This window comes from Lissotriton vulgaris, chromosome 6 (assembly GCF_964263255.1).
Source record: "Lissotriton vulgaris chromosome 6, aLisVul1.2, whole genome shotgun sequence".
NCBI lineage: Eukaryota > Metazoa > Chordata > Amphibia > Caudata > Salamandridae > Lissotriton > Lissotriton vulgaris.
The window spans coordinates 735,635,815-735,651,949 of record NC_141694.1 but is presented as its reverse complement, the minus strand read 5'-3'; the positions used below and the strand labels follow the sequence as shown (position 1 = coordinate 735,651,949).

Genomic DNA, 16,135 nt, shown 5'->3' with positions numbered 1-16,135 from the left:
ACTGATTACATACATCAGGGATTTGCTCCAACTGATCGTATACCCAGAGTACTTCCCAAAGTTTGTGAATATATTCAGAACTCTGTGGATCAACGACTTGGGGGATGCAAGGTACAGAACTAGATCGTCTGCATACAGAGAAATGCAGTCCTCCCACAAGTCAGCCCACTTTAGCCCCCGGATTATTGGGTCTCCACGAATCCAGGCCCGCCAATGGTTCCACTATAAGAACAAAGAGGAGGGGAGACAACAGACACCCCTGTCGCATCCCCTGACTCAGCTCGAATACCTCCTATTTCTTATTATTAATGACCACTTGCGCCAAGGGCCTTGCATACAAAAGGCGCACCCACAGATAAAATTGGGCCCAAATCCCATCTTGGTCAAGACTGCAAATAGATACTGCCACTCTATAGTATCAAAGGCCATCACGGCATCCAGCGAGACCACGACCGCATCTTCTTGAATCGTGCCCCTGTGCCCAAACACGCCGTGTCGTCTTCTCAGGTTCAAGGCGGTATTCTGGGGTCATGAAGCCCAATTGGTCTGGGTGTACTAGTTTATCTATTACTTGGACCAGGCATCTGGCCAGAATTTTGGCATATATTTTGGGTTCAGCATTTAGCAGCGAGATGGGCCGGTAGGGCGAGCATGCATCTCTAGGCTTGCCACTTTTATGTATGGTGACCAATGTGGCAACATTGGTCTAGCGGGAGCAGGCCTATTTCTCGACATTCTTCAAACATATCTTGCATGTACGTGCATGTACGTGGCAAGTAAATCGGGCTTCAGCTTGTAAAGCTCGATCGGCAGGCTGTTAGGGCCCGAAGCTTTTCTGGCTGGAGGCTTCTATTCGCCTGGACAACCTCGTCATTAGTCAAGTCGCTTTCTAGCAGGTCTTTGTCATCAATTGCCAAGGAGAGAAGCTTTATATCTCAGATCAGGAAATTACACCATATTTGACAAGAAGCTAGATCATGGTTGTGCTTTTGTTGATTTGATGCAAATGTAGTTTTAGAAGTATAAAGGACCGTTGGGTCTGAGGGTTAGACTCCTGCGCGAGCGCCACTACGAAAATACAAAAAAAGTTCTGATTGGCCAGGGAGCTTTTCTTCCTTTGGGGCAATTTACTCCCACGAGAGCTAGACTCGGATTGGCTGGCAGCAACATAAGATGTAGATCAGGATGGCCCCTACACTCCCCTGATGCCTTTGCAGATGGCAAGGTGTTAGAACTGGGATTTCTGGTTGGCTAAGGCTTACGCCAAAGCCAGGCAGTAACCACCATTCTAGTCAGGGCAAGGGAGTCACACGCCAAGATAACCCCTGCTCACCCCTTTGGTAGCTTGGCACGAGCAGACAGGCTTATCCCGGAGGCAATGTGTAAAGCATTTGCGCACCCACACAACAGCAACAACATCCTAGGCACACCACAAAAGGAACTCCACACAAGGTTATATAAAAATAACTATTGTATTGTCAAAACACATCAGATAGTAATCGCACAATATACATTGTGCCAACTGGCACGGGCAATACTCACAAGGGATTATTTACACCAGGACAGGGCCACATGGGCCACTGTCAGAATCAGCACTTAGTAGAACTAGCACTTAGAATAACTGTCACACCAAAGAACAATTATAGATCACAACCAGTAACCACTGGTAACAGGTAGGTACATGCTACGCAATACTAATAACCATAGGCATAGATCACGCATGGACAAATAACCTCTCTAGTATAACATAAAGGCAAAGCACATTACGCAGATATCACATTTAGGCCTAAACAGTATAACTAAATAGGCAATCTCTCACTAGTCTAAACACATTAGACTCTGCCTCCTAAGAATAAATCACATTTAGGGGCATAACTCACAGTGAAACATAATCTCACTAACCTAAATCTCCACAGGAAAAAACATCTCTAGAGGTATCAATACAGGGTGCGTAAAACATACTAAATGCATTACATTTCCTAGCACCACATCACTCTAGCCCATAAAACACATTAGGCAATTACCATCATAAACATAGGCAATTACCATCATAAACATAGTAAAATCACATTGGGCAAAAAATCACATTAGGCAATTACCATCATAAATATAGTAAAATCACATTGTGCAAAAATCACATTAGGGCCTTGCGCCCTACCCACATACCAGCCCCCTGGCCAACTGGCCATCTCAAGAAGAGGCTCAAAATGCCCTGTGTCCCAAATATCAGGGCGCGCTGCCAATGCAGCGCCAGTCAGGGGTACGCCACTGGCGCAAACCTAAACGTTGCAGCTGCCCACTACTTGCTGGGCAGCTGATGACAATCACAAGGGCCTAAACGCTGCAGCTGGCACTAAGTGCTGCGCAGCTGTGACAGGCCAAGGTAGGGGCGAAGGAGTGCGACTCACACAGGAGTCCAAAATAACATGTCCCCTAGGAATAAAAGCCTAAACGGTGCAGCTGCCCACTACGTGCTGGTCAGCTGAGGACAATCACAAGGGCCTAAACGGGGCAGCTGCCCACTAAGTGCTGGGCAGCTGGAAGGAAAACTGCGGCATGGGCTCCCACTGGCCCTAGACAAACTGCGCCGCTGGGGTTGGAGCCACACAGGCTCTGAAGAATATATGCGCAGGCTGGAGCCACACAGGGCTCTGTAAATATATCTTTGCGTAACTGGTGGAGCCTTCCAGGCTCTGAACCCACATGTGCTCTCTGGAGCACTCTGGTTCCTCAACAATCATGTGGCGCTCGATAAGGGGAAAAGCTGGCCCCCTAAACACTGGTGCTTTGAAAGGCAATATGCCCCTAGGTGGAACCCTGCAGGCTCAGTAACAACGTTGGGGCGGCCCACGGCCATCCGGGGCAGCCCTGACTCTGTGCCCCACGTAGGAGCGGCCCGCAATGGTGGGGCCGCTCGAAACTTCTCAACACTGCCCGGGTGCCCTGGGGCACAAACCACAACATGCCCAGCGACCTCGCCACTCACCAGGTTGTAGGGCACTCCAGCGGCAACACTTCTTTCACGCGGCGGGGCAGGCAGCGAAAATGTGCCTCGCGCCCTCTCCGCCACCGTTACCATGCTCATCGCCCCCAATCACTCAGCCTCTGCAGGACTTCGGGCGGCACACGAGGCTCCCTCCATGCAACGGGAGCCCCACAGGATCCATCGCCAGCCTTCTGGGTCGTCTCCGGCAATAGGGGTAAGCGCTGCCAATCCCAGCGCGGCTCACGAGACGAGCCCCCTATGACGCTGCACTTCTTTTCCGCGCTGGGCCAATCCTAGCGCGTCTCACCAGTGCAGTCTACAGCGAGGCACCAATCACAGCGCGGCCTCTCCAGGCGCACCCCCCAGAGCGAGCCAATAACAGCATGGCCGCTCCGACGACGAACGCATGCCCGGGCAGATGGCGGTGATTCCATACGGCGGAAAATGAGGGGTGGGCACCCTCGGTGCATAAAATAAATGTAGTAGCGGGGTGGGCACTCGCTAAGGAGCACCTAACGGAGTGGGCACCCGTACAATAAAACAAAATGCAAATAAAGACGCAGGGTGGCACCTGCGCACTTGGGGGCTTAAAAGGGGGCAGGAGCGCTTCCCTCCCAGGGAACACGACAGCGCTCTGCCCAGAAAGGAAAATTAAGCGCTCTCAAGGCGCTGGGGGCATAGATAGCACCAACAGGCCCCCAGAGATGACCCCGAAAGCAAGAAGGGTCCGAGCAACGCAGGACAAGGTTTCCAGGGTAAAACAAAGTCTCCAATCACCCCAGGAAAGGCAGAGGGGTCCCAGGAATTCCTCCAACAATTCAAGGCATCCAGGGGCTGGGCAGGGCCCAGGGAGGTAAACCTTCCCCTGGCCCAAGCAGCAGCACGCCCCTGGTAGATTCCAGTCAGAAACAAGAACATCTTCAGGGTGTCACAGCACCCTTTTTATACAGCAAAGTCCTTTGTCTACAGGGTGTAGGCAATGTGAAAATCAGCTACAACTGGTTATGGGGAACTCCCTTTCACTGGCCAGGCTAGGGACATCAGACGCACCACAGGGGGTGGAGCCAGCATTGTGTGGGGAAAGCCCAGCCCTATTCAGGTCCCAGGTGTACCCCTCCCTCACATCAGCATGCTAATCTCTCCATTCACCACCGGGGCAGACCCATCCTGACTCCTGGAGCCAGGTTCACCAGCCAGCTCCAGCCAATCACACGCCAGACACAAATTACACTAACATGCCAACTTCTAGAAGTGCCACTTCCACACTAGACAAAATCATGCTGCATACATCATTGGGCAGCATTCAATCTCACGAGTTCGCACATGCCAACCACGACCCTGCACTCCCCACACATCAGGAACTACCATGGTCACACTTATTCCCCATGCATTCCTATGGGAATGCAGGTCACTCTCACCAAACAAACACAGAGAGCGCACGCACTTTACACTGGACCACAGTTTAAAAGTGCGCAGAGACCTAAAATCACTAACACCAGGTTGAAGAAACAGGCTAGGCAAAAACAAAAAGTTTCGGGGTGAACCTGCCAAAAAGGGCCGGGACCAACACAAGGGCACTGCTATCCCAGTGAGGTATGATGTAGTAGGTTATGCAGATCTAAAGTGAATAACATGGCGCTCTGGTGTAAGTGTCCTTTCCATAGAATTACACAGAAATAAATTCAGACAGTTATGTCAGTTATAAAATCTTAATATATATGACTAAAATGAAAATGTTTCTTTAGAAGAGGAAAGTGTATATACGCAGACTTGCCAGGCTTATAAAGAAATAGCAAAGTCAACAGCAATGAATAACCTGCAGGGCGAGATACATCAATCCATTCAACAGATGCACAATCTTTAAGAAAACGAATATCAGAACAATTGTATTTATGCATTACGTTCATGACACACTGTATTAAATTTAAATGAATTAAGATTACATTATATTTTTGAACAAAAGTACTCAAATTCACTCTCTATTTCAATGTCTTGATGGACATCAACATTGTTAATTCTTTGTATGATTTCTTTTTCTTAGAAGTGTTACTTTAAGACTATTTTTTTTTAAACTGACATTATCAACAAATTACGTTATTAGTGGTTGTAATAGAGCAATCAGGCAGATGGTTTATAAACACCCCAAGGTATTTAAATGTATCAAGAGTCCGATTATGAGTTTGGTGGTCTTGCTGTAGGACCGCAGCTGTAGAGGTCCCAGGAAGAAAGCCAACGTGCCGGAATTACCACCCACCTAATTACGATTATTTAATTGGGCTGGCAGGCCCACAGAGCCGACGGCATGCTATGGCTGAGGATCATAGCCAACAGTCATGCCACCACCAAGGGACCTCTGCCACGTCGGGTGCACTGTGTGGCATGCACCAACTCGTGCATGCCACACAGTGCACGCACAAAATTGCAATTCTAGAGGGGCACAACATGTACCCCCCCCCTCCACCCCCCTCTCAAGCACCCCTCTGGGTAGAATCGCCCTGGGGACCTGGTTGGATCCCCTTACCTTCATTTCCACCACCGTATTCACGGCGGGGTCCCTGCCATAAAATGGGAGGTGGAAATGCAAGAAGTAATCTGCTTGGTGGTGCACCACAACCATTTCCAGCCTCTTTTAGCACCGTTGCCGCAGCAGGATCCTGGATCCCAGCGAAGGCGGCGATCTTGTGGCAGTCCCACCGCCACCATCATAATATGGTAGTCAGACTGCCGGGGTGGTGGACATTGGACCGCCACCACGAGTATGATGGCCCCAGGACCGCCAAACTCATAATTAGGCCCCAAGTGCCAATTTAAATTCAAAACAGTTTCTAAAGGAATAGATCACACTCTAAGGTTTAGATACGTCTGCTTGGAGTAATTAATTTTTAAAACCAAAATAATAACGATGGAGAGATTATTCTCGTTTGTAACTAGTTCGGATTGTGATTTGAACTAAGTTCTCTGCCAACAATGCCTCCTTATTTTCTAATTCCGTATGGCTGGTCTCCGTTATCTTGGCATTTCTACCGTTGTTACAAAAAAGGAGCAGAAGTTGGAGAAATTCCTTCCTTGTATCTCAGTGGGCGTACTATAATGTTGAACTGCTGGTCTAACTTGTGGCTGACAATCTCCTTGACTTTGTTGTGGTGCATGGCATTGTGCAAGACCTGTTGAGATGCTGCCTTTATCCCATACAAAACTTGAATGGTGCCACGTTGAGTGTTCTTTTGACTTTATGTCTGCTCCTTAGTGTGTTCCTCTGTACCTAATCCCACCTTCATCACCAGCTGTGATAATCTTGGGGTAATGGCTGTACTGGTATGAGACCACCATGGTGGGACCCTGTGTCCATCTAGGACTCTGACCTTAATCAGCTCTATGTGGGCATTGTGGAAATCCTCCAGCCACGTGACACTATGTACACCTCATCTGCCTACTCATTCACCACTGTGAAGGTGTATCTCAGTACCTCTGCATCAACCTCACATCTTTCCCTCTGCCTCACTTTTGTCTTTCTTGTTCACCTTTTTTCTCTCTTCACCTTAATGTACAAACATTAGGAATATTGATTTCTTAATGGCAACTATCTCCGAACCACAATTAGGAAACCTGTATTCCTAAAGTACGATACTCTTTTGAGTTCCATTAGCAATTCCTAGTGAGTCGCAAATAGACCTACCTCATGCATATTAATGATATTAGGAACTGCAGTCATCACAGGAATGGTGGCCTGCTAAAGTCAGCAGACCACCATGTCAATGATTGCTTTTTAATGAAGCAATCTTTTTTTTTTTTAATGCAGTCCATTTTCCTTAACGAAAAGCAGAATGTGGTAAAAAAAAATAATAATAATAACTTTGCGGTTCAATTTTTTTTAGGAGTAAGAGCTGCCTGCTCTTGAAAGGTTTAAACTGGTGGTAAGGTATTACTGTTCTGCGAACTGTATTTGGTTGTAAAACATTAATACATACCATTCTGATTTGGTATTGGGAAGGGACGCCCCTTTCAAATACCGAATTGGTGTTTGGTAGCACATGCTAATTGAGATTCCGTAACGAGTTACCGAACCGCAATTTGCCTTTTGAACATTTTGAAATAAGTTGAGTCCCATAGGATTGCAAATAAATAAATAAATGAATAGCTGTCCACCATTTTCTATTAAAAAAATGTGTGGGGTGTCAATAAGACCCTCAGCCCATTTAGGACCACAGGGACCTCATCCCCCGGGGTGGGTGTATTTAATTAAGGGGAGGAGGGGTCCCATTTCCTAGAGCCGGATTTGTGAAAAGAGGCAGGGGAACCCAAGCCTGTCAAGTCCCTGGGGACCCCTTCATTAGGCCCATTTTGTTTTAGAAAAAGGGAGGTGGGCCCCATCCATGGGCCAACTTAGGCCCTAGGGATCCCATTCTGTGGAGCCGAAATATAAAAAAAGCAGAAAGGGGGGGCCACACCACTCAGGACCGTAACTTAAATGAAAAGTAATGGTGCCCCCCTACCTGAGCCTTTAATGGCCACAGTAGTTTCTATAGTGAGCAGGGAAACAGATGTTTGCTCCCATCTCACGGGAGCATTTTCAAATCTCCCTCCAAATGGCAGCAAACACTAAGTCTGCTCCCAGCCGCAGGAGCTTTCAGGAATGCTCCCGCCAGCTAGGAGCAGGCTTATGTTCCGTTTCTCTGCTCGCACTCCTGTGGGCAGGAAACAAAATAAATATTGCTCCCGCCCAGAGAAAGCATGCAAAAACCAGCTGCTCCATCAGGGGAGTAGCAGTGCTGGCTCCCACACTATACTGTGAGCCGGCTGCGGCTGCAGAGACAATGTTGCTCAATCCGCAGCCCCATGATGGATGGTGGGTGCCTCTAGTGGGCACTGGGGTACCAACAAATTATTAAGTCAGGCCTTGGGAATGTGATCCAAATAGCCTGACATGGCTCGGGAAGGGGAGGAGGAGGGGTGTCACAGGGCCCCTTCCTTTTTTTAACAAAAAACAGCCCTGGGGCATGGGGTACCCAGGGCCTATGAAGGAACGCAGCGCCCCTCTCTCCTTTTTATTATATGTGGGTCCAGAGAAAAAATCCCCCGGGAGCTAATAAGGCTTGGGGAGGGGGGCCCCAATGCCCTTTTTGCTGTATTTGGCCTTAGGCAATGTGGTGATGAGGCTACACGCCCCTCCCCTTAATATGTATGCTTTGGTCCCAGGGACTGGGGACCCAGGGCCTGAAGGCAAACCCTATGCCAAACTAAGGCTATGCGTGGCATTGGGGTTGACAGCCTGCTGGAGATTTGGATACAGGTCTTGACATTAGGCCAAGCCCTGTAAACTCCCCCCCATACCACCGTGCACGCGTGAGGCTGGCTGCCTGTTGAACAATGTACAGCAGGGCCTGGCCAGCCAGGGGTTGGATTTAAGTATGATAATAAAATATTACTTTACGTTATAAAATGTTTATAAATTCAATGAAAAAAACAAAGGCTAAAGTAAAGTTATAGTTAGGTGCGATAAAAAAAAACTATTTTTGTTTAAAAAAAGAAAACCTTAGCAATTCACTAAAGAAACCAGTGGCTAAAGTGACATTATAGTTAGGTAAATATGTCAGTGACAACATTAATGTTTTTAACTAAAAAAGAATTTCAAAAACACACAGAAAATCACCAGTTATAGTTAGCAGGGCTAACTATAACTTGTTCCCAGACATGCACAGCTTAGGACCTCAAATATGACATCACTCATGACATGTTCTATGACAACATTTATGACATCACTGATGACATCTCAAATGAAATCATTGTCAATCAGGTGTTGAGCGGGACTAATCACCCGTAAGGGTCTCAAGGCGCTAGGGGTGGTGGGGGGGGTGCAGACTCCAGTCCATCAAGGAGGGGGTCTGTTGAAGAACCAGGCTCTGATGTTTCTTTCAAAGATAGGGGCGATGTTATCTGTCTGAGGTGGAGCGGAAGGGCGTTCCAGGCTCTGGCCATGAGGAAGGAGAAGGAGCAGCCTCCCGATCTAGTCTTTCTGGTGCGGGGGACCACGGCTTAGGAGAGCTGGGCTGATCGTAGGGTCCTTTGTGGTGCGTGGTATTTGAGTCGGCTGTTCAGATATGCTGGTCCGGTGTCGTTGAGGGCCTTTCGTGCATGGATGAGTATCTTGAAGGTGATTCTGGCCTCGACGGGGAGACAGTGGAGTGTGTGCAGGTGCTACGAGATGCAGCAGTGTTTTGTCAGGTTGAGGACCAGTCTTGCGGCGGCATTCTGGATGTTTTGTAGCTTGCGGGTGAGGTTTTTGTTTATTCTGGCGTAGAGTGCGTTGCTGTAGTCGAGCCTGCTGGTGACCAGGGCGTGAGTGACTGTCTTTCTGTGTTCAAGGGGGATCCATTTGAAAGTCTTACGTGGAAGGCGGATGGTGTGGAAGCCGGAAGACGATTGATGGCATCATCCAATTATAGTTTACATGGTGGCGAGTAACTACTATATTTCTTTTCTACCTAATTTTGTACAGCCTGTGTCTAGCAAACGGATGTAAGTGTTTACAAAGCGCATATGCTCCTAATGGATCATAGGTGTCAAGAGGAATTAAACACCTTATAATTCATTGTATTGAAGCGTAACTCTATGTGCAGGTGACAGCAAGTTCCACACAAGTTTTTGGCAGTGCAGAAAAAGTTTCAACAGGGCAAAGATTCTACGTACTACATAGTAAGTATTGTAGGCACCCTTGAGTCATTAGACAGAATAGCCACAGCATGACAATTTCTACATAACATAGAAGACTGTGTGCACCAAGTACTAACCTATGTACATATGCTTGTATTGCTTTAGAAGATGGGCTATCTGTAAGATTTTCACCATATTATGAAGGCTGTAGGTAGTATGATCTTTAGAACTTTGAGACCTTGGTTATGTAAGCGAATAGTCTCTCTTTGGACAAGTTTTACACAGAGGACACACTTCTTAGTAGATATGTTTTAATATTCTGTGGTGTATTTCTCATGAGAGTTTTACTGTCTGCAAACAGTGTATTATAGAGTAAATGGTCTCCATAGAGAAAACACTACAGTACCCACTTTTCTACTTATATCAACTTAATTTCTCACTGTAGCTCAAGCAACTGATTATCCAACCTTAACTGTCTGACTCAGAGAAGTTTCACAAGGCTGCAGTCTTCTCTATAGGAGGCAGTGTCATGCCTAAGGATACAGAACTGTCTGAACTTATCCTATACATTAAAGTTAATGATAATTGTATTATGTTCCTGGTTGCCACTGTTAATTTCATGACTGACACCGAAATCAACAAACTATAGAACATACTCAATCTGTATGCCACTTACACGTGCACGTATGGGTCCAAGAAACCTCAGGTGCATGGGTGAGTTCGAAATCCAACCTAATCACAATGTGTGATCACTATAAATAAATGTATATGTAGTGAAGGCTGCTGCTGAGATCAGTTGACTACTAACCTTCAAATCTTCAGTGAAACTGGGGCTTTTGAATGTTTTGTGTCAAATCATGGATAGGATTTCACCAACCTCAACACTCAATGTGGAAATACTCTTTCCTGTCTATTTCAAAGGCATTAGTAAATGAAACAATCACAAGATTCGACTACTTAGTATTTAGTTTTCGAACCAGTGGCACAACAGTTCTGCTGCATTTCTTTCAGTATCCCAAAGCAAACGGAACTAGATGTTGGTTAGCCAGCCATGAGGCCATACACCTCAGCTGTGCTGCCAAGTAATGAGGAGAGACTGGATAACACCAAATTTCTCCTACCCTTTCCCCAAATTAATTCAAGCAGTAGAGAGTCCAGTTCACAAAACACTCAAGAAATAGGAAAAGTCCTTCAAGGTATACCTAACTCCCTCAGTTACAGTGATCACATTCTAATCTTTAGGAAGTCACAGGAGCAACATGATGGCACATTACTGATAGTCCGCCAGGCATTCTAAGGAGCTCTCCTCAGCCTGAACAAAGAGGAGAGTCAATTTTAGACATCATCCTTAAAACTGGATCTCAGAGTGATTCAAGCACAGAGAACTCGTGACCCCAAAGCACCAAAAAGAATAGTCGAATAAATCAATCGCAGTTTCATCAGGTCAGAGTTGGTCTATTCGCAAGCCGAAAAAGAGAGTCATGCAGTGGTATGGGCACGTGAGCATTGTTATATATTTATTTATGGCAAATCATTCACTGGGATCACTGACCACCAGCCAATATTAACTATATTTGATAATCCCAAAGTAAAAATGTCCCCCTGGTTAGAACAATGGGGTTTCCACTTTCAAGACAAATTCAGTATATTCTGTCAGCATGGCAAAGACAAACATTATGCTGACTTGGTTTCTCGAGTTCCACTTCAGGTGTGCAACACGCTTCCATAATTGCTGAAGTGTATCTCTGATATGGTGTAAAGCAATGAAGACAACAAGTCATAAAGAAGAGGCAGTTAAGTCATGCTTCAGTAAAAGATACTAAACAGTGTTCTGTTGCCAACCTCAGGGTCACAAAAATGGAGAGACTTAGAACGTACTCGCTAACAGCATCTGTAAATCAAATTGAAAGATCTTAAAGATTGTTGTCACGTGCAATGGAAGCTTGGGTATCTTAATCTGGAGATAGTATTGTGAGATGCCAAAGAAAATGCGAAGATGAAAAAAATTAACAGACCCCTGCTTGGAAGCCCTCAACCTCATCTGTAGAGTACCACAAGGCTCATCACTCAACCGAGCCCTCTTCAACACACATATGATCCCGTTCACAAGTATCAACTGCACCCGTGGGATCAAAGTATTTTCCTATGCTGATGACACAGCTGATACACTCCCTCTCCAACAAAACACTCCCTCTCCAACAAAACAGTCAAACAAATGTATCCACCTCCATGACAGAAGTCACCGACTGGATGAAAAACAACTTTCTCAAACTAAACAACAACAAGACAGAAGTGGTGATCTTCGGTAGAAGCTCAACTACACCTGGGTGGCCGGCAGAACTCAGAACCCACATCCACCCACACCAAGATTCTCTGCATAAATACTGATAATCAACTCATCATGAATGCCCAAATTAACACTGTTTCGGCTTTCTGCGTTCTCTCAATGAAGATGGTGGAACCCACATCTGCAGAGTCATCAACCAGGCACCTATCACAAGCAAACTTTCCTATGGGAACACCCTCTAAGGCAGAATCCACACGCAACTGACTAGGTGACTTCAAATTATACAGAACTCGGCATACAGGATCACACTTAACCTAATACACCGCATGCACATCACTCCTCACTTGAGAGACCTTCACTGGTTTCCCATACGCAAACCAGTTCTGCTCAGACTTCTCAGTCACACCTTCAAAGCCCAACACAACTCACGCCCAACTTACCTCAACAAACCACATCAGATTCCACAACCCCGCCTGACAACTCTTATTGCCGGATTCCTACTCCCACACAACCCATGCATATGAAGAACCAGATCCAGCAGTCAGGCCTTCTTGTAGAATGGTATTAAGTATATGGAGGATGTCATGTAACATGATATTATGTTCTTTAAGTATGTCTTTCTACTGTTAGAATGCGCAATTCGATGGAGCTTTTTCTTAGGGTTTCTAAAGTGTAAGCACTTGGCAAGCACTTGTTGTGCTGCAGTGTAGGGAAGCAGTCTTTGGTCTCTTATTGGATTAAAGATCAAATTCAAGTCAACTGGAGCTTCGTGTACTATTCTGCCTGGAGTCCATAGTACATTTTATTGGCGATGAGCAGTGCTGTATTTTCGTTGTGCTGCATGGCAATTGGGACTTTTCTGCCTTTCCTCATGGATATAGCAGCCTCCCGTGTGGTATGCCGCTCTTGTCTGGTTGCATCGCTTTAATTTATTGCTACTTGTCATTGAGGCGGTAAGCGGCAGCATCGTTTGAAAATAAACGGCAATGCTTACCATTGACGTGTGCTTGCGCTTTGGATATCAGTGCGGCTCACACTTTGACAGCTAAATCCTCGCAGTATCAGGGAGTTACCAGCATCTTTCAAATCCTTTCTCGTACGTGAGCTTGTGTCCTAGATTCTTCACAACACACGCAGTTCCGGGTTCATCTCCAGGCGATAGGCGTGGGTTCGTCTCCAGGCGACAGGCGTGCTGACGTGCATCATAGGTGTAGTGTGCCCTACTCCCTCTGGAAAACACACATAAAGCGCATTTCTGTGGCTGCCATTTTCATAGATTGGGCTGATTTCTATTGCCGCGATGCTTTTCCACGACGTTCTTCTTGCAGTTCGTGCCGCATTTTGGTGACAGGCTCACTCATTTGATAGGCACACTGGAAATACTACTGCCTATTTGGAATCGTTTCTGTGACTGGGACACAATTGCCGGTTAATCCTGATAGAAGAAGGATATTACTGTAATTTTTTAATTTATTTATTGTTGTTCTTTGCTGTTTTTAGTGCAGTTTGACGGTTTTGTCAACGGCATTTGCTTTGTGTTCCTTATTTTTTTATTGATTTATTTAATGCGATTTTATGTAGCGCGAACATTACCCGAAGGTGTCAGAGCGCTTTACATAAGAACCAGTTGCGATACATAAGGATTTAGGATTACATGAGTTACATAAAAGATGCAAACAGAAAAAACATTGCAAATGTACAAGTGGTAAAGTCACACAAGGAAGAGATACAAGCAGAAAAAATTGAAAATGTACAAGTTGTAGAATCACACAAGGAAGAGATACAAACAGAAAACATTGCAAATGTACAAGTTGTAACGTCACTCAAGGAAGAGATAGAAACAGAAAAAATTGCAAATGTACAAGTGGTAAAGTCACACAAGGAAGAGATACAAGCAGAAAAAATTGCCAAATGTACAAGTTGTAGAGTCACACAAGGAAGAGATACAAACAGGAAAAATTGCAAATGTACAAGTTGTAACATCACTCAAGGAAGAGATACAAATGGATAAACTCTAAGAGTCACATAGGAATGGTAGAGAGTACAAGGGTCTACTACATATACTATTTATTTATTTTATTTTATTTTAACATACTTATAGAGCGCACAGCTACTCAGTTGAGTGTCCCGGCACTAGTGGTTAGAGTTATCTCTATATACATATATATACAAATAGTCGTATTTCTCAGGTCAAGGCCCAAAAACAAAAACAAAAAAAACCAGGAGAGCAGAGTTCCAATAAGGGGGTCAGAGGGGGGACGTAGTCACAGCACCAAGGGAGGGTGGGAGGGATACAAGGGTATGGAGAAAAGGCAAAACAGAGGATCGTCAAAGGGGAAAAGAGGGAAAAGGGTAAAGGACTAGGGAATGGACAAAATGGCGGGTCAGGGTTCAGAGAAAAACGGCCGAGAACAGCAGCAAAATGGCAGGCAGGACAAAAGTAAAGAAGTCCATGAGAGTTCTCAAGGTGCAACGGAGTCAATGGAAACCGCTGGGACCTCGCTACTGCAGCAGCGGTCGGTCCTTACACTGGGTCCCCCTGCAGACTAGTCCGGCGGTCCGTTGGTTGATCCTGTCGCCCCTGAAGCCTCAGAGGCTGAATCTCAATCTGCTCCGGATCCAAGGGAATTCGTTGGGTCCTCGATGCCATAGCAGTGGTCGGACCTTCCACTGGGCCCCCCGCATTCTAGTCAGGCGGTTTATCCTGTTCCCAAGACCTTCGGGACACGACCCTGGATCGGACCCTGCACTGGCCTCCCTGCACATTGGTCTGGCGGGCGATCCCGTACCCTGGACCTTCGGGACACGACCCGGGCTTCCCTGCGTTGTTGCTCCTAAAGCGCCCATGAGACGACCGGGTGTTATCGTCATCGCCCCTGGAGCTGCAGCAGGACGCTGACTGAGCACGCCGTGGTGAATGTAGCACACGGCTCGCCGGCTCCTCTCCAGGCCTCCGGAGCTCGCCCCACCGCAGTCCTCCACCCCCGGAGTCCTCGCACCTTCCCCCGGGCCATGGACAGTGCGGCCTGCAGCTGGACGGCTTCTTGAGCAGTCGCATAGCAAATCTCACTGAACAGCATCGTTATGGCCAATGCATTCTCTCTCTCAAAGGAGAAATGAGGTGCAATCCAGCATCAACAAGTCATGGTGCGGACGAACTAGCGAGCCAGGCAACAGCCCCGCCGCGCACAGCAATCAGCAGCAGGAGATGAAGTTGCAGAATCCAGGCGGGCACCCAGTGCTTGCTACAGCCGATGTCCGTCCAGGCGATGCTCTGCTGCTCCCCCCAGACTCTGGTCTCCTGATCCGCGCGGTATTATGGACATCCATGGACTGGCCACTCTGGAACCACACAATCTGCAAGGGTGGCCCAGATGTCCGCCTTTTTCCAGCTAACACACTGACCGCAGGAGGTACCTGCATTACTTAAGTCTTTATTTGGAGTGAAGTATTATAATTCTGTCTTTGTTTTTGTATGTTAGCATTTTACATCATGTCCAGCATCTCAAGTAATGTTGTGCAACTACTGATGGAGCAAGGATTCAAGAGAATGAAACTTGCTCGGAGCAATCCTCATTAATAGTATTATTCATAAGAATAGTAAAGAAAATGAAATTAATACACGCACAACATTTACATATGGGAAGAGAGCTTTACACATGCATAAATAACAAAGAATAAAATGCAACGCAACTAAAACCCGCTTTACACTGAAAAACGCTTTTGTGCATGTGCGAACTAAGTTTGCTTAGATAGTAATGTGACTAACTCATTTTGAGAGGGAAAACTCTCACGCGCGTGCCAGAACTATTAACATGAAGTCTTGAGGCACCGCATGCCCGGCATATGCTTGTTTGAAATTTAAAGAGAGCCATTGCTGCTAATGCTTCTGCTCAAAGAAAACAATAATAACATGGGATAGAGTAGAAGTGGGTGACCAGTGGAAATCATATATTTGAAAAATTAACATCTGTGTATGATTCCTTTATTAATAGTGTACGTTTGGGCCTATTGTTAAGCATAATGAAATAAAGATGGCAGCGAGATGGAGGCAAGCCACGTAACATAACATGCGCAGTGAAGTCATGATGTGACCCGCTGACCGTGCAGCTGAACGGCTGCCAAGATTCGAGGACAAGAGTTGTGGGAAAATTATTTGATTTGCAACATTAGATATATGGGAATGAAGTAGAATTAAGTCATGAATGAGA

General features: G+C 46.2%; 1 protein-coding gene across 1 annotated transcript in view; it reads right to left on the bottom strand.

Moving 5' to 3' along the window:
- The window catches only part of TBC1D32 (TBC1 domain family member 32), a 959,368-nt gene extending 946,291 nt beyond the window's left edge, over positions 1–13,077 (bottom strand). Inside the window, exon 1 of the mRNA XM_086926728.1 lies at positions 12,919–13,077. The gene's annotated coding sequence lies outside the window, so the exon portion shown is untranslated. The remainder of the gene's footprint in view (positions 1–12,918) is intronic.
- Positions 13,078–16,135: the final 3,058 nt, after the last annotated feature.